This window comes from Barbatula barbatula (genome assembly GCF_947034865.1).
Source record: "Barbatula barbatula genome assembly, chromosome: 23".
Classification (NCBI taxonomy): Eukaryota; Metazoa; Chordata; class Actinopteri; order Cypriniformes; family Nemacheilidae; genus Barbatula; species Barbatula barbatula.
Window position 1 is genome coordinate 17210529 of NC_136786.1, and position 13026 is coordinate 17223554.

General features: G+C 41.0%; 1 long non-coding RNA gene across 1 annotated transcript; it reads right to left on the bottom strand.

The window, feature by feature from the left end:
• Positions 1–3259: 3259 nt before the first annotated feature.
• Positions 3260–4620, bottom strand: LOC306912297. The gene is made up of 2 exons (XR_013788330.1): positions 4209–4620; positions 3260–4130 (listed from the first exon to the last, which is right to left on the bottom strand). It is a non-coding gene; the product is annotated as an uncharacterized lncRNA (long non-coding RNA).
• Between the last annotated feature and the right edge of the window lie 8406 nt (positions 4621–13026).

Here is a 13026-nt window from a genome sequence, read left to right on the forward strand (position 1 = left end):
GCTTGACAGCCGTGCCACCAACCTGTGAAGGGGGGCAGCCAGCTTGGCAAACCCCTCTACATACCGTCGATAATAGCTAGCAAATCCCAAGAAAGAGCGCAATTCTGTAACACTGGTGGGACAAGGCCATTGTGCAACTACCTCCACCTTACCGGGGTCAGTAGACACTCCCTCTGAAGAAATGACATGCCCCAAATAATGCACTCTCTTTTGGAAAAAAGCACACTTTGATAGTTTGACCTTCAAACCTTCTGTCTGCAAGCGGCTCAGGACAACCTCCATCCGAGCAAGATGTTGATCCACCGAGGAGGAAAAGACAATAATATCATCGAGGTATAAAAGGAGGGACTGGCACTGCTGCTCACCAAATAACCGCTCCATCAATCGTTGGAAGGTGCTTGGGGCATTGCACAACCCAAATGGCATCCTATTCCACTCAAATAGGCCGAAAGGTGTGCAAAAAGCAGTTTTAGATTTATCGACCTCAGCTACAGGTACCTGATTGTACCCGCTGGCCAGGTCCATGGTAGAAAACCAACGGGCCCCAGCCAGCGAGTCCAAAGTCTCCTCAATACGTGGTAGAGGGAACGCATCCTTCCTAGTCTTTGAATTTAAGCGACGGTAGTCCACACACATGCGCAGACTACCATCCTTCTTTTTAACAAGGACAATAGGCGAAGCATAGGGACTGCAGCTCTCTCGAATTACCTGAGTTTCCAACAATTGATTGATATGTGCCTTTACCACCTCATACTCTGATGGAGGGATTCGCCGGAACCGCTGCCTAACAGGGATGTCATCCAACAAGGGGATTTCATGGGATATCCGATTAGTACATCCCAAATCCCCATCGTTCATAGAGAACACAGGCAAATACTTCTCCAGTAATGCCCTGACCTTAACCTGTTCTTCTTCAGATAACACAGATAAATCAAGCATCGCTATCTTCTCCTGTATGGTAGAGGGGGCCTGCACAACCTGTGTATTGACCTTGGCCGTAACGGTCTTAACTTCTGTGACCTCTGGTGGCAAACTTATCACATCAACTTTATTCACTGTGCCAATAACAGTGCTAGCGTACAGCACTACATCGACCGTGCCCACGTTAACTATGGGCACATAGACTGTACCACGGTCTACCCTTAAAAGAGAAGGAGATGCCAGCAAGCCCGCTGGTAGACCAGAAACTGGTGGTTCAAACAGTACTGTAACGCTCGAATATGTCATCGAGCAGGTTGCAGCAACAAATGTCATTGTGCCACCTGAGATGCGACACGCCCTACGTCCCCGCACTTTGACTCGTCCCCCACAATCTGAAACAGACTGGCCGTCAACCTGATGGCAATGTTGTAAAGCCTGAAAAACAGAGTGAGGGGCCTGTGACACGACTGGTAGGTCGAAGAGAGCTGTGCCATGCTGGCCAAAGAGCTCCTGGTAGCAGCGTCCCAGGATGTTCATGCCCAAAACCCCAGGAACATCTGCACATATACCACCAGGGGGATCTCTGACCACCAGCACACCACAACTTAAAACTACTCGCCCACAGAGCTCCACGTCTAATTCCAAATAGCCGACATAGGGAATTGAAAGGCCATTGGCTGCTCGAAGCTGTAACCAATGGCATGCTCTAAGCTGTTCCTGACCCCACAACCCAAAATTAGTCACAAACCAACTTTCAGTAATGGTGGACACCATGGAACCGGTGTCCACCAGGCAGGGTACCTTAACCCCACCCATCAATACAACAAGCTGTGGGCAAGACGACATAAAACGTGACATAAAATCAGAACCAGATACATTTTTGGAGCCTACCCTTTTCCCAACCAAATTTTGGCCCTGCAACTCGGTGGGAACTAGTTTTCCGGCGGCTGTACGGATAATGGCTGTCCACCTCTCATTAAAGCAGAAGTCACACGGGCTGATGGTGGAACGGATATCCGCACCCCATCGCAATCACTGGCAAAATGGCCAGGTTGCTGACACCTTCTGCAAATTAAATTAGCCCTAAATGGTCGCGAACGTGGCTGGGGATTCTGCAGCTGAGCCATACCTTGGGTTAACTGATTCAGTTGTTGTTGCTGCTTTCTAAGCATTTCCCGTAGTTCACTCATTTCTGATGTTGCTGAACCACTATTTCCATGCTGATGTCCCTGCACCCCATATTGAATGCCATAAGCGGATGGAACAGACTGACTTCGACTACGCACCCCACCCGGCATGCCTTCTCTTTCCCAACGAAGAGCTTCACTGCGAATGTCGAACAAAGTGGCAGTGGGCTGGCGACGCACCAATTGCTTAAGTTCACGTCGAAGAGCGCAATCATTAACATATTCAACGAACTGATCTCTTAGCAAAATTTCGGCGTTAGGCATACCATGGGGTGACTGACTTTTAACTTTATCCAGAAGACTCATCAGGGCCAAGGAGAACTCCACCAAGGTCTCCCCGTCCAGTTGTCTTCTGGAAAAGAATGACTCCTGAAGTGCTACATAAGACTTATTGCAACCATATAATTCACATAATACTTTAATAATTTCATCCGGATCCTCCCTCTCGTTCCTCGACCGATAACGAATTTCTTCCCTCGCCTCACCCTCCAGATGATCAAACAAGAAAAATGCCTGATCAGCTGTAGACAGATGGCGAAGCCGCATACAGGCCTGGGCCTCCTCCACCCACTCATTGATGCCAATACCCGACCGGCCACTAAATTTTGGGCACCTACGATCGCGAGGAACGAAAACAAACCGCTCCGATGTTGAAACACCAGCACCAATACGTGGGGGATCTGCACCGACAGGAATAGTAACACTAGATGGACCCGGCTGTGCAACAGACACTGGCTCTTGCCGCAGCCTTTCGTTATCAGCTTTTAATTGAGCTACTAAATCCCTTAACTCGTTCAATTCATCCTCCATTTCTGTAACTGCACAAGCACTTACCACAAATAGAGATTAAAGTTAACTTGTGCCGATCCACCACAGAGCAACTGTTACTGTCTGGTTCCTACCAGAGAACAAAGAAAGAAAGAAAAACAACAAACACAAAATACCCACGTCTCTGTACTACACCAGAGGGGACCCTGCCGACTACGCCAGAATGTGACGAGGTGGTGTAATTTGAAACACAGAGTAAGTTCTATTCACGAATAAAGAGTCCGACTACGCCACCCTAGGAATTAATCCCAGGGAAAAATACTCAAACTATGAGCAAAGCACACAGGTTCAGTTCCCTCATGGAAGTAGACAAGAGACGCGAGTAATACAAAAATACAAATGTTTATTACTAGGAAAATCCTTTAAAATGTTAGATGGGACATTGAAACCCCACTTCAAATAAAACAAACAGAAACACATACAAACCAACTTGATATAGAGCAGCTGTAAAACAAATCTAAATACCAGCAGGGCTGAAGCTCCCAACGGCAGGAAGCACTGGGGAGTTCGATTCTACGGGACACACTTCCACACGACACTCACACCCGTGCAGTTTAATCACACTTTCACACACTCGAGTGTACACTGCACACGATAGGACCACCACCAGAAAGAGCAATCCACCCGTGGGACCTCAGCTCCTGCAAAATAATAAGAAACTATAACAATAAAGATGGCAGTGTTGACATTAATAGAGTCCAAATTAATAAATGGAAATAACAAACATAAAGAAAAACAATCCAGTTAGGAAGATCAATTGTTGGTCTACTACGAGACTTTAACTCAGTAGATGCTCACACACAAATAGGATTTCACAAACAGATGGTTGATCACAGATATCCCAAGCTATTAGCAATTTACTGCCCTTACAATAAGGAGCAGAGAGAAAAGCAAATAAATAAAACTAAACAAACCGTAATTCATGGAAATAAAAGTAACAAAACAAAAGAAAAAGGTTAAATAACAGAAACAACAGAAGGGAGCTAGCTCCGCTGCAAGCAGGAGGAGCTTAATAGTCCTTCCACACAAGGCAGAGATGTATGAAGCGGGATTATATGTATATATAACGCCCCGATTATAACCAAGCGAGCAGTCCCCTTTTGTTTACGATGATGGTCGCGTATACACTGGCCGTATAAACTGCAGCACTTTAATCGCAGCGTAAAATCACGGCATAGAACGAGAGGGAGAATCCTATAACAAACAAACGGAGATGTTACCCATTATAATACTATGACCACTCTTAGTCATAGTTACGTTAAAAACACTTACCATCAGGTTGTCAAGCTAGATAGCACACTTAACGGACACGGATTGGTCAGTCATGCCCACCGCGAACACAATAGGATACAGGGAATCACACCTATTTGATACCCGAAAAGCATGTTAAACCCACGCAACCATTTTCGCACTAGATCACAAGCTTTTAACCATAAATGTACCTGAGAGGTGAACAGTCATCAAACCAACTAAGCAGTATGCCGGGCAACACGGCACCAAAGCTGCACTGATTAATAAAAACAATTAAAAACTACGCACAACAACAATTCCAAGAATTATCACATAAAAACATAGCACGCTTACCTACAATCAGAGTCAACGCGATCAAAACAACGGGGAAATCGGACGTGACGCATACCAGGTAACAGCCAATCAGCCTTTAAATGGAAGGTACTACTCGCTGATAGGCTAACCCTGCTGTCAATCACCTAATCCCATTACATACATACTGTACATAAGTGCCACACACAACTCACCTTTGTGTCTGTTTGTTGTGTTGTTTTTCTCAGGGTCAGTTAATAAGATCTGCAGGCTAAAGGGACTATGGACTGAAATTGCATTTTCCAGCAGTGATATACCGGCTGTCAGAGCAATCAGTGGGGTCACTCATGTTATCCCATGTATTATTCCCCCATCTCATGTTATGCTCACAGGCAGAACCTGCCACGAGAGAGAGAGAACCGAGGAGAATTGTGATCACAAATGTATATGTATATACAGTATTACACAGAATACTACAGAATTATACAGAATATGAAATAGGTCTACTGGAAAGAAAGCAGTACGCATACATTGTGACAGAATGTGCGATGTAGACAGAACATTACTAGACTATTTTGAAAACATATCTAAAGCGATAAAGAGTGTATTCGATTTAGCCATTTTGCATCAGCATGTGTGTCTTCTGGTATTTGAACGCCCAACCAACATCCTTTACACCAGTTGAGTCATTGGAACATGTTAAGTGGCAAAGGTTAAGAAAATGTTGTAAAGTGTCAATACTTTCACTTGGTTACCACCCAACACTGTTAGACTTCTGCCATTTTATGTTCTTTAAGATGTTAACTTTGGAACCAGAAGCCTTAATTACTGTAACAGAATATTTCCAATGATACTTATGCACATCACCAACTTCCAGACCTACTTGAATAACCGCGATTGGGAAATGTGGGGGAAATTTTAGACTTGAACACATTCCGATGGCAAATATTTATGAATGACAGATTGCACGGCTATACGGTTGCAGAAAAATCTTTACGGAACGGAACATGAGCCCGGGACAGGATCATAGAGGCCTGCAGGGGCAGAAGAAACTCAACCGCAGACCAACAATCTCTAAGATTAATGTGTTTCCTACTTTCATAGCATAGAGATAAGAGCGACACAGTCTGCTAGTGGATGTCATTTTTGGAACATGATATAATAATGCTCTGCATTATCATATAGGAGAAAATAGCACGAGAGCGTTGACCTCTCGAAATTTCAGCTTGGCCTTGTATCCGGGTTGGGAAGTGAGAGACTGCTGTTCTGGCTCTTCTGCGCAGAGCTGTTTGCGCAGAGATGAAGTTCTTATCAGAGTCCCGTGTGTCTGTTTTGGACAAAACTGATTTCTGTTGATCTCTCTGGAAAATGATATCAGTCTAATTTAGATCAGATATGTTATAGCGGGAATGAGTTTAGCTGGGAAAATAGTACAGAACTTTGTCTGGATAATTTCTGTTTGTAGGAGGTGTTCTGGCATTTAGTGTGCATGATGGCACGCAGAAATGTTTGCACAGAGGTTATTTAATGAGGCTCTTATCGCAGTCCCATGTGTCTGTTTTGGACACAGCTGTTGATCTCTCTGGAAAACAATGTTAGTCTAATTTAGATCAAATATGCTTAAGTGGGAAAGAGTTTAGAGTAGAAACTGCCAAAAATGTTTCAAACTGCATTTGATTTGGTTGATTTGCATGTCGAGTGAGTAAAATGTATTTTAACCAGCATTATGTATTATTTAGCTATTAGGTTTTTGTTTGTATTTGGGATTTTGGCAATTGGCTATTTTTTTACGTTTAATTCATTTAAGGTTAATGGCAGTTAAAAATGTATTGCCTCAAACTTATTTTAGTTTATTCTTGAGGCAACATTTCAAATTTTTGTCTTAAGTTTGTATTTTATTTCATTTTAGGTCATTGGTTGGAATCTCAGAAAACACCTGATTAAAAGGAAGTTGTATACATCGGATAAAATTGCCAGTCGAATGTCAAAATGTTTGCATTTTTCAGAGTTTTAATTTACACTTTTAATATCAATCGAATGAAACAAACAGCACCGCTTCGTTCTCAAAATTGTTCAAAGAACAGTGTGTCTGCTTAAGGGGTAAGCACATTTCAAACATGACACAATTCTCACAGGAGAGCGTCAGAACAAGTTTGACTCGAGAAATGTTCAGACCTGTCTGAGGTGTTCAGAAACAGACCAGCATTCTAAAAAGGCAGACATTTTGTCCTGCTTCTGAACAAAGTGTTAGCCAGAGGGGTTTAAGTGTTCCATTTGTGCTGCAAAACCCTGAAAGCCTATAGTTGAGAATAAAATGTGTTCATTAAATTTGGAGATCTCTTCCAATCACCTCATCCATGCTAAACAGAACTGAACAGACCATGCTTGTTTGGTACTGGTGGACCAGCCTTGTTTTCTCTGATAAGTCTGGTTAATTTAGTTTAGACGTACTATATTGGCAGCGCCTCAAGGTTAGTCTGAGGCTCGCAAATATAGATGCATATAGCCACAAATGCAACAAGATAAAAACTGAAAGGATGGTGGTTCCTATACCCCAGACACTCTCTGTCCCTCTCCACAGAAATCAATACCGACCCTTGGTTAAACTCGTCTTTGCCCAAGTCTTGCTTGTTGACTCTGAAGCCACACGTATGGTTTTGGTGTGGCCGTGTACAGAAATGGATGTCAATACAATTCCTTTCCACTCTTCGAGCTCGCCACCTTCCACCTGAGACCGGCCCCTGAGTTTTGATTGCATTTTGTAACTTTGTTCCAGGAAGATAGGGACTTTTTACCATCACATTTGACTCCAGTCCTTTTCCACATTTCCTTCTTCTAGTCTGGACCTGTCGTCATCGTTGTGACAAACTTTAACAATGTGTCATGGGGAACTTATTTCAGTTTAAATATTTAATTGATCAGCCTCTGCTCGGCTTTCGGATTTCTACCTCTATCTACCTACCTACCTACCTACCTCTCTATCACATATCAGCTATCAGCTGTCTGTCTATCTGTCTATCTGTCTGTCTGTCTGTCAGGTCTGTCTGCCTGCCTGCTTGACTGCCTTCCTGCTTGCCTATCTACCTACCTACGTACCTACCTACATACCTACCTACCTACCTACCTACCTACCTATCATCTATCTATCTATCTATCTATCTATCTATCTATCTATCTATCTATCTTTCTATCTATCTATCTATCTATCTATCTATCTGTCTGTCTGTCTGTCTGTCTGTCTGTCTGTCTGTCTATCTATCTCTCTCTCTATATATATACCTACCCACCCACCCACCCATCCATCCATCCACCCAGTAATAGTAAAATGCATTACATCCAATCCCAATCCTTTCCCATAACTTGCTGCCTGTGCAAATGTAGTACACCTACTTGGAAACAAAAGGGAGTCAAGGTAGAAGGGGTGAGAAAAAGACAGAACAGGCTGCTGAAAGTACCTACACGTATAGTCTCCTGTGATAGTCCTAATTTTAGAATATGGCTTGTGGCCTTGGTTCACACAGGGGCCTCTGAATACTTAATTCAGGGAAAAAGGGGCAGACATTAATGACTTGGGAAATCTGTCTTATTAAGACAGGCTAAGTAATGTTTAACTCACACAAGACTTAGAAATACATGGTCTAAGGACATGTGGTTGGCCTATTTTTGAGGGCATTTAAGAGTTACTTACCAAACAGACTTGTATTAAGTGTAAAAAGTGTATTAAGAAATTGTGTCTCGATGTGCTTTTGTAAAAAGAGTGTGGAGAAATCGATAGAGAAAAGCAGAGGACTGCACTGATTGGATGAGAAACCGGGCTGTGAAAACTAAGGAGATTTTCTTCTGAAGGTTAAGTGTTGGTATTCTGTGTCAAAGTAGTACTTAAAAGGCAACAAATCTGAACAAAACATTAAGAGTAAGAAACAAGACAGGACTTAAAGGTCCAGTGTGTAATATTAAGGAAGATCTAATGACAGAAATGCAATATGCATAACTGCGTCTTCAGAGGTGTAAAACGACTTAACATAATGAAGCGTTATGTTTTTAGTACATTAGAATGAGTTATTTCTATCTACATACACCGTGAGTCCCTTTACATGGAATTCGCCATGTTGTTTCTACTGAAGCCTTTAATAGACATAAATAATTATTTCCTTCAGCAAAGAAGCGTTAAACGTGACGACATCTTGGTCCTGTGCAGCTAATGTAGTGCTTCAAAGGCAGAGGTGTAGTGAGCCTTTGCTTGCAATTTGCAACCTCACCACTAGACGCCTTTAAATATCCACATTGCTCCTTTAAACCATGTCTCAGAGTACAGTATAATGCATGTTTATCTAAAACAACTTACCTTGACCTTGATCTAAAATATATCAGTGTCCCAAGATGCACATTTAATTTGACTTCATTTATCATGTTTTACGGCGTAATCTTAACCCTGTCCAGGAAACCGCACCAAAGTGTTTAGAAGTCAGAAGTACATTTTTGACATATAGGAAATAGATGGATCAAATCAAGAGAAACTGGATATTTTTCAATCTTTTCACATGATAAATATTTCACATTGTAATCTACATGCATCTCACGTGTGACCAGATGTTTTTGCACATACAGTAAATATTTTCAGTCCTTTCCAATTAAAAATTTTATATTGACTTGTTGCATCTACATTTTTCAATTGGTTTAGTTATAGTTTTGTTTATAAGCGCCTTTTAAAAAAGACTTGCCACAAGAAATACATTCATGAAGCCTCAGCCGAGCCAGTTGAAAATGTTAGACGTTACCAGTCACCAGAAAGTTGGGTCTGAATTTAATTTTTTATGATCCACGTGATATTCATGTGTTTTGCTTAAGGATCAGGGAGAGAGAAGTAGAGATGGGATGTGTTTTGGAGAAAATCCGTTTTTGTACTTCTGTGGCTCTACCAGGGTCTGTATATATGTGGTATATGTGGCAAACAAGGCATACAGGGTAAAAAGATGTCAAGTTTTGTCTTGTGCGTCTGCTAGTGCTCTTGGCATCTGATGCTGGAGTTGATTGGTGCGACTCTGTTTCTGTGGTGTTACAGGTCTGCATTAACTAAGGCAGCACCAGCAGTCTGGGCCTTGAAATGAAACACCACAGCCTGCAGTTCATTCAGATGCATGTTTGATCAATGAAGCGGCTCTGTATGGACTGGAGTCGAGTCTATAGGCGTCACCATCCTGATCTGTGTAAGGTACTCCACCTGTCTATTGGGACAATGATGAAAGAGAGCGGGAGAGAAAAAATGATGCATTGATCATATAATAAAAGTCTTTATTTCTTTACAATTAAATTTTTGGATTTGTCATCTTAGATGCTTTATCCAAATCGACTTGCAATGCATTCAAAATATACATTTTATCCATATGTTTCTTGTAAAACCAATGATCTTTGAGCTGGGCCAGATTTGACTAAAGCATCAATGACGATTGATGTCAATCAGATTTTATTTGACTGCTCTGATATGGATAATCCTTCAAATGCCAAAACCGCTCCAGACTTTTCTTCCATATAACTACTGGGATATTTGTTGTCTGTTTATTTGCCCCTCTTTGCCCTTTGGTTTATTTGTAAAATCCAATGCGAAATCAATGGTACACCTGATCACGAGGGGTTTGTAATCCCTGTCAAAACAGTAAGAGCTGTGATATATTAAGTTGCATTGAATAGTTGTGGTTGAAACCTTGTACATAAGTTCAAAATGTCATGAGTGAAGGCTGGGCATACGGCATTGATCTCTGCCCGAAAACTCTCCCATGACACAACGAAGCCAATCTAACCGACGACGATATCCAACATCTATGGGTTGCCAAGTGACAGCTACTTTGATCAAAAGCTTGATGGATGTAAGTCTACACGTCATAATAATAAGGAACAACGCTTCTGACCACAGCTCTAGACGTGAAGTTAGAACTTCCTACCATGCAACTTTGCGATGCTGCTTGCGATTGATCGTTGGAACGATGACTTTGGGAAACACTTAAATCATTGAACTATGCTGGAACAGCTGAACTTCCGACCATTGTTGGCTTTGGGAAGCGCACCCCTGAGCAGTTCAAGGAAGGAGATGTGTTTTTAAGGTTTGTTTGATAATCTTCAATAAATGATGGTGTTTGGCATCTGAGACTTGTCTGTAGATGAGTCATAGTTGAAAAACAGGAGGAAAGACAGTAAACATTCGTTTGATTCATAGATCTAGTTTTTTATGCATTAAATGTTTGTGCTTTGAATATATTTTGGATGTCTTGTAAATCTAATGTTGTTCCTGTGTGGTTTATTAATTCTCTGAAATCATTCAGATGCTAGAACCACAGGTAGGTAGATTCACGCTGCACCTATAAAATCTTCTAGCACAGAGTCAAGACTTCTGACTTGAGCTGGATCAGTCTGTGCTATATTAAATCATCCAACTGAGAAAGATGAACAAACAGCTTGATGGGAGAACTGTAATGGTCCAGACAGCGTGAACACCTTTGGATCCCTGTTCCTCTAAACATCGGTCATAATAAGCGATCATCCCTATATCCATTATTCAAGGTCTTCTCATAACCTGTGTCTTTCAGTAAAAAAGATTGTGTTTAATTGTAAAATATGAGGTCTGCAACATAGTATAGATACAGCATCCAGACATACAGTAGACACGCTTTAAAGACGGTCCACTGACGTTGCCTACAGTTCTTTATTACTGAAAAGACACAGGTTATGAGAAGACCTTGAATAATGGATTTAGAGATGATAGCTTATTATGACTGATGCCAATATGCCATAACATTTAAATTCCCTAAAGTTAGGATAAAATAGAAATCACAGGTAAATATGAACTTTTTAAAACCTGTAAATATAAAATGTACCAAACATTGTATTTGCTAAACTAATACAATACAACAAGGCAAAAGTGTTAGCTAACACAACATTAAAGTTGCAATATAACATTACAAAACGTAACGTTTGATATTTATGTGACTGAACTCAAAACTTCTTTTATGAGCCCCAAAAACTGAACGAAGGCAAATAATTTGCTATTTAATTATTTATCTGAAATATTTGCAATATATTTGTTTCTTGGATCGTTTCTTGGGTTGGATTTTGTTATTTTTTTTACGAGGCTCTTACACAATTACATTTATGTATTAATCAGACTTTTATTTAAACCGGCTCGACACATGTAAAAACATTCAACATTTTATATATTTAAAATTATAACAATCATAAAAATCACACTGACAGTGGCCAATCAGAAATAGGCCCATGTTCTATGTGTGACAGAAATTGGAGCTCCGATGACAGATTACAGACCACTGGCATTAAAAAGAAATGAAAAAGGAGTCACGGAGAGCCATCCCATAATCCTCCTGGATAGCCTGTCTATCCATCAAAGAGGAGGAATACAAATTCTTCAGGGAAATTACCTGAAACTCCTCACATTATGAGGAGGACATCTTAATCTCTCCCTGCTGAGACTCTTTGGTAAAACCACTTGAAGTGTGAAAAGTTTATCAACAGGTCCACCTTGTTGAACCAAAACCATTGTCACATACTGTATATTGATAGTGTTGAAAATGTAAAATTCTTATTATCATTTTAAGATTACACCATTATATACATATTCCACCCCAATTTTAAGAAAAGTAGGGAAATGTGCTTGTACATTTCATTTTTCTGTTGAACACAAAAGAAGATATTTTGAAGAATGTAGGAAAGCACTCAGTTCTTGGGCACTTTTGACTACTATTTTCATTTTTCCCACTGTGGTAGTCAATGGTGGCCAAGAACTGTTTGGTTACAAACATTCTTCCAAATATCTTTCTCTGTGTTCATCATAACAAAGAAATGTATACAGGTTTGGAACAACTTGAGGGTGAGTAAATATTGACAGGACTTTTATTTTGGGTGAACTGTTCCTTTGAGTCGCTTAGGTCCAGCAAAGACTGGGTTGTACAGTATATGTGGATGAATAGATGGACAAATGAAATCAAAAGCATTTGATTGTGTCATCATACAAACATATAATCATCACGTGTTTGTTTCATTTCGTGTCTTTGGTGAAACGGTACGCTGTATATTCGCCCTGCAGAGGAACTTCTGTCAACCAAAAAGAGAAACAAATCATATCGCGAGCCTCACCGATCTCTAGAGATGATGTAACAGCATGAGAAAAGCCATTATTATATTATTAGGCAAAACTGAGGAATACTAATAACACAGGAGGTCACTTTAAGGCATACGCTTTATTTTTACATATCTTTTATTATAATGTGTGTGTGTGTGTGTGTGTGTGTGTGTGTGTGTGTGTGTGTGTGTACTATACAGTATACGTAACACGCATGTTATGAAGTTGATGTGCGTACAGTCAAATCTCTTTATTATGTGTCAGGTGGTCAGACTACCTACAAGCAACGAAGCTTTTGAACCACTGGAAGTCGTGGGACCTCCTCAGAATGCAGGGGCCATGCTGAACAAGCCCTTTCTGTGTTAATCTGCACTCCCTCGCTCCTTCTCCTGGCAGAAACTCCCGCTGAACTTTAATTCC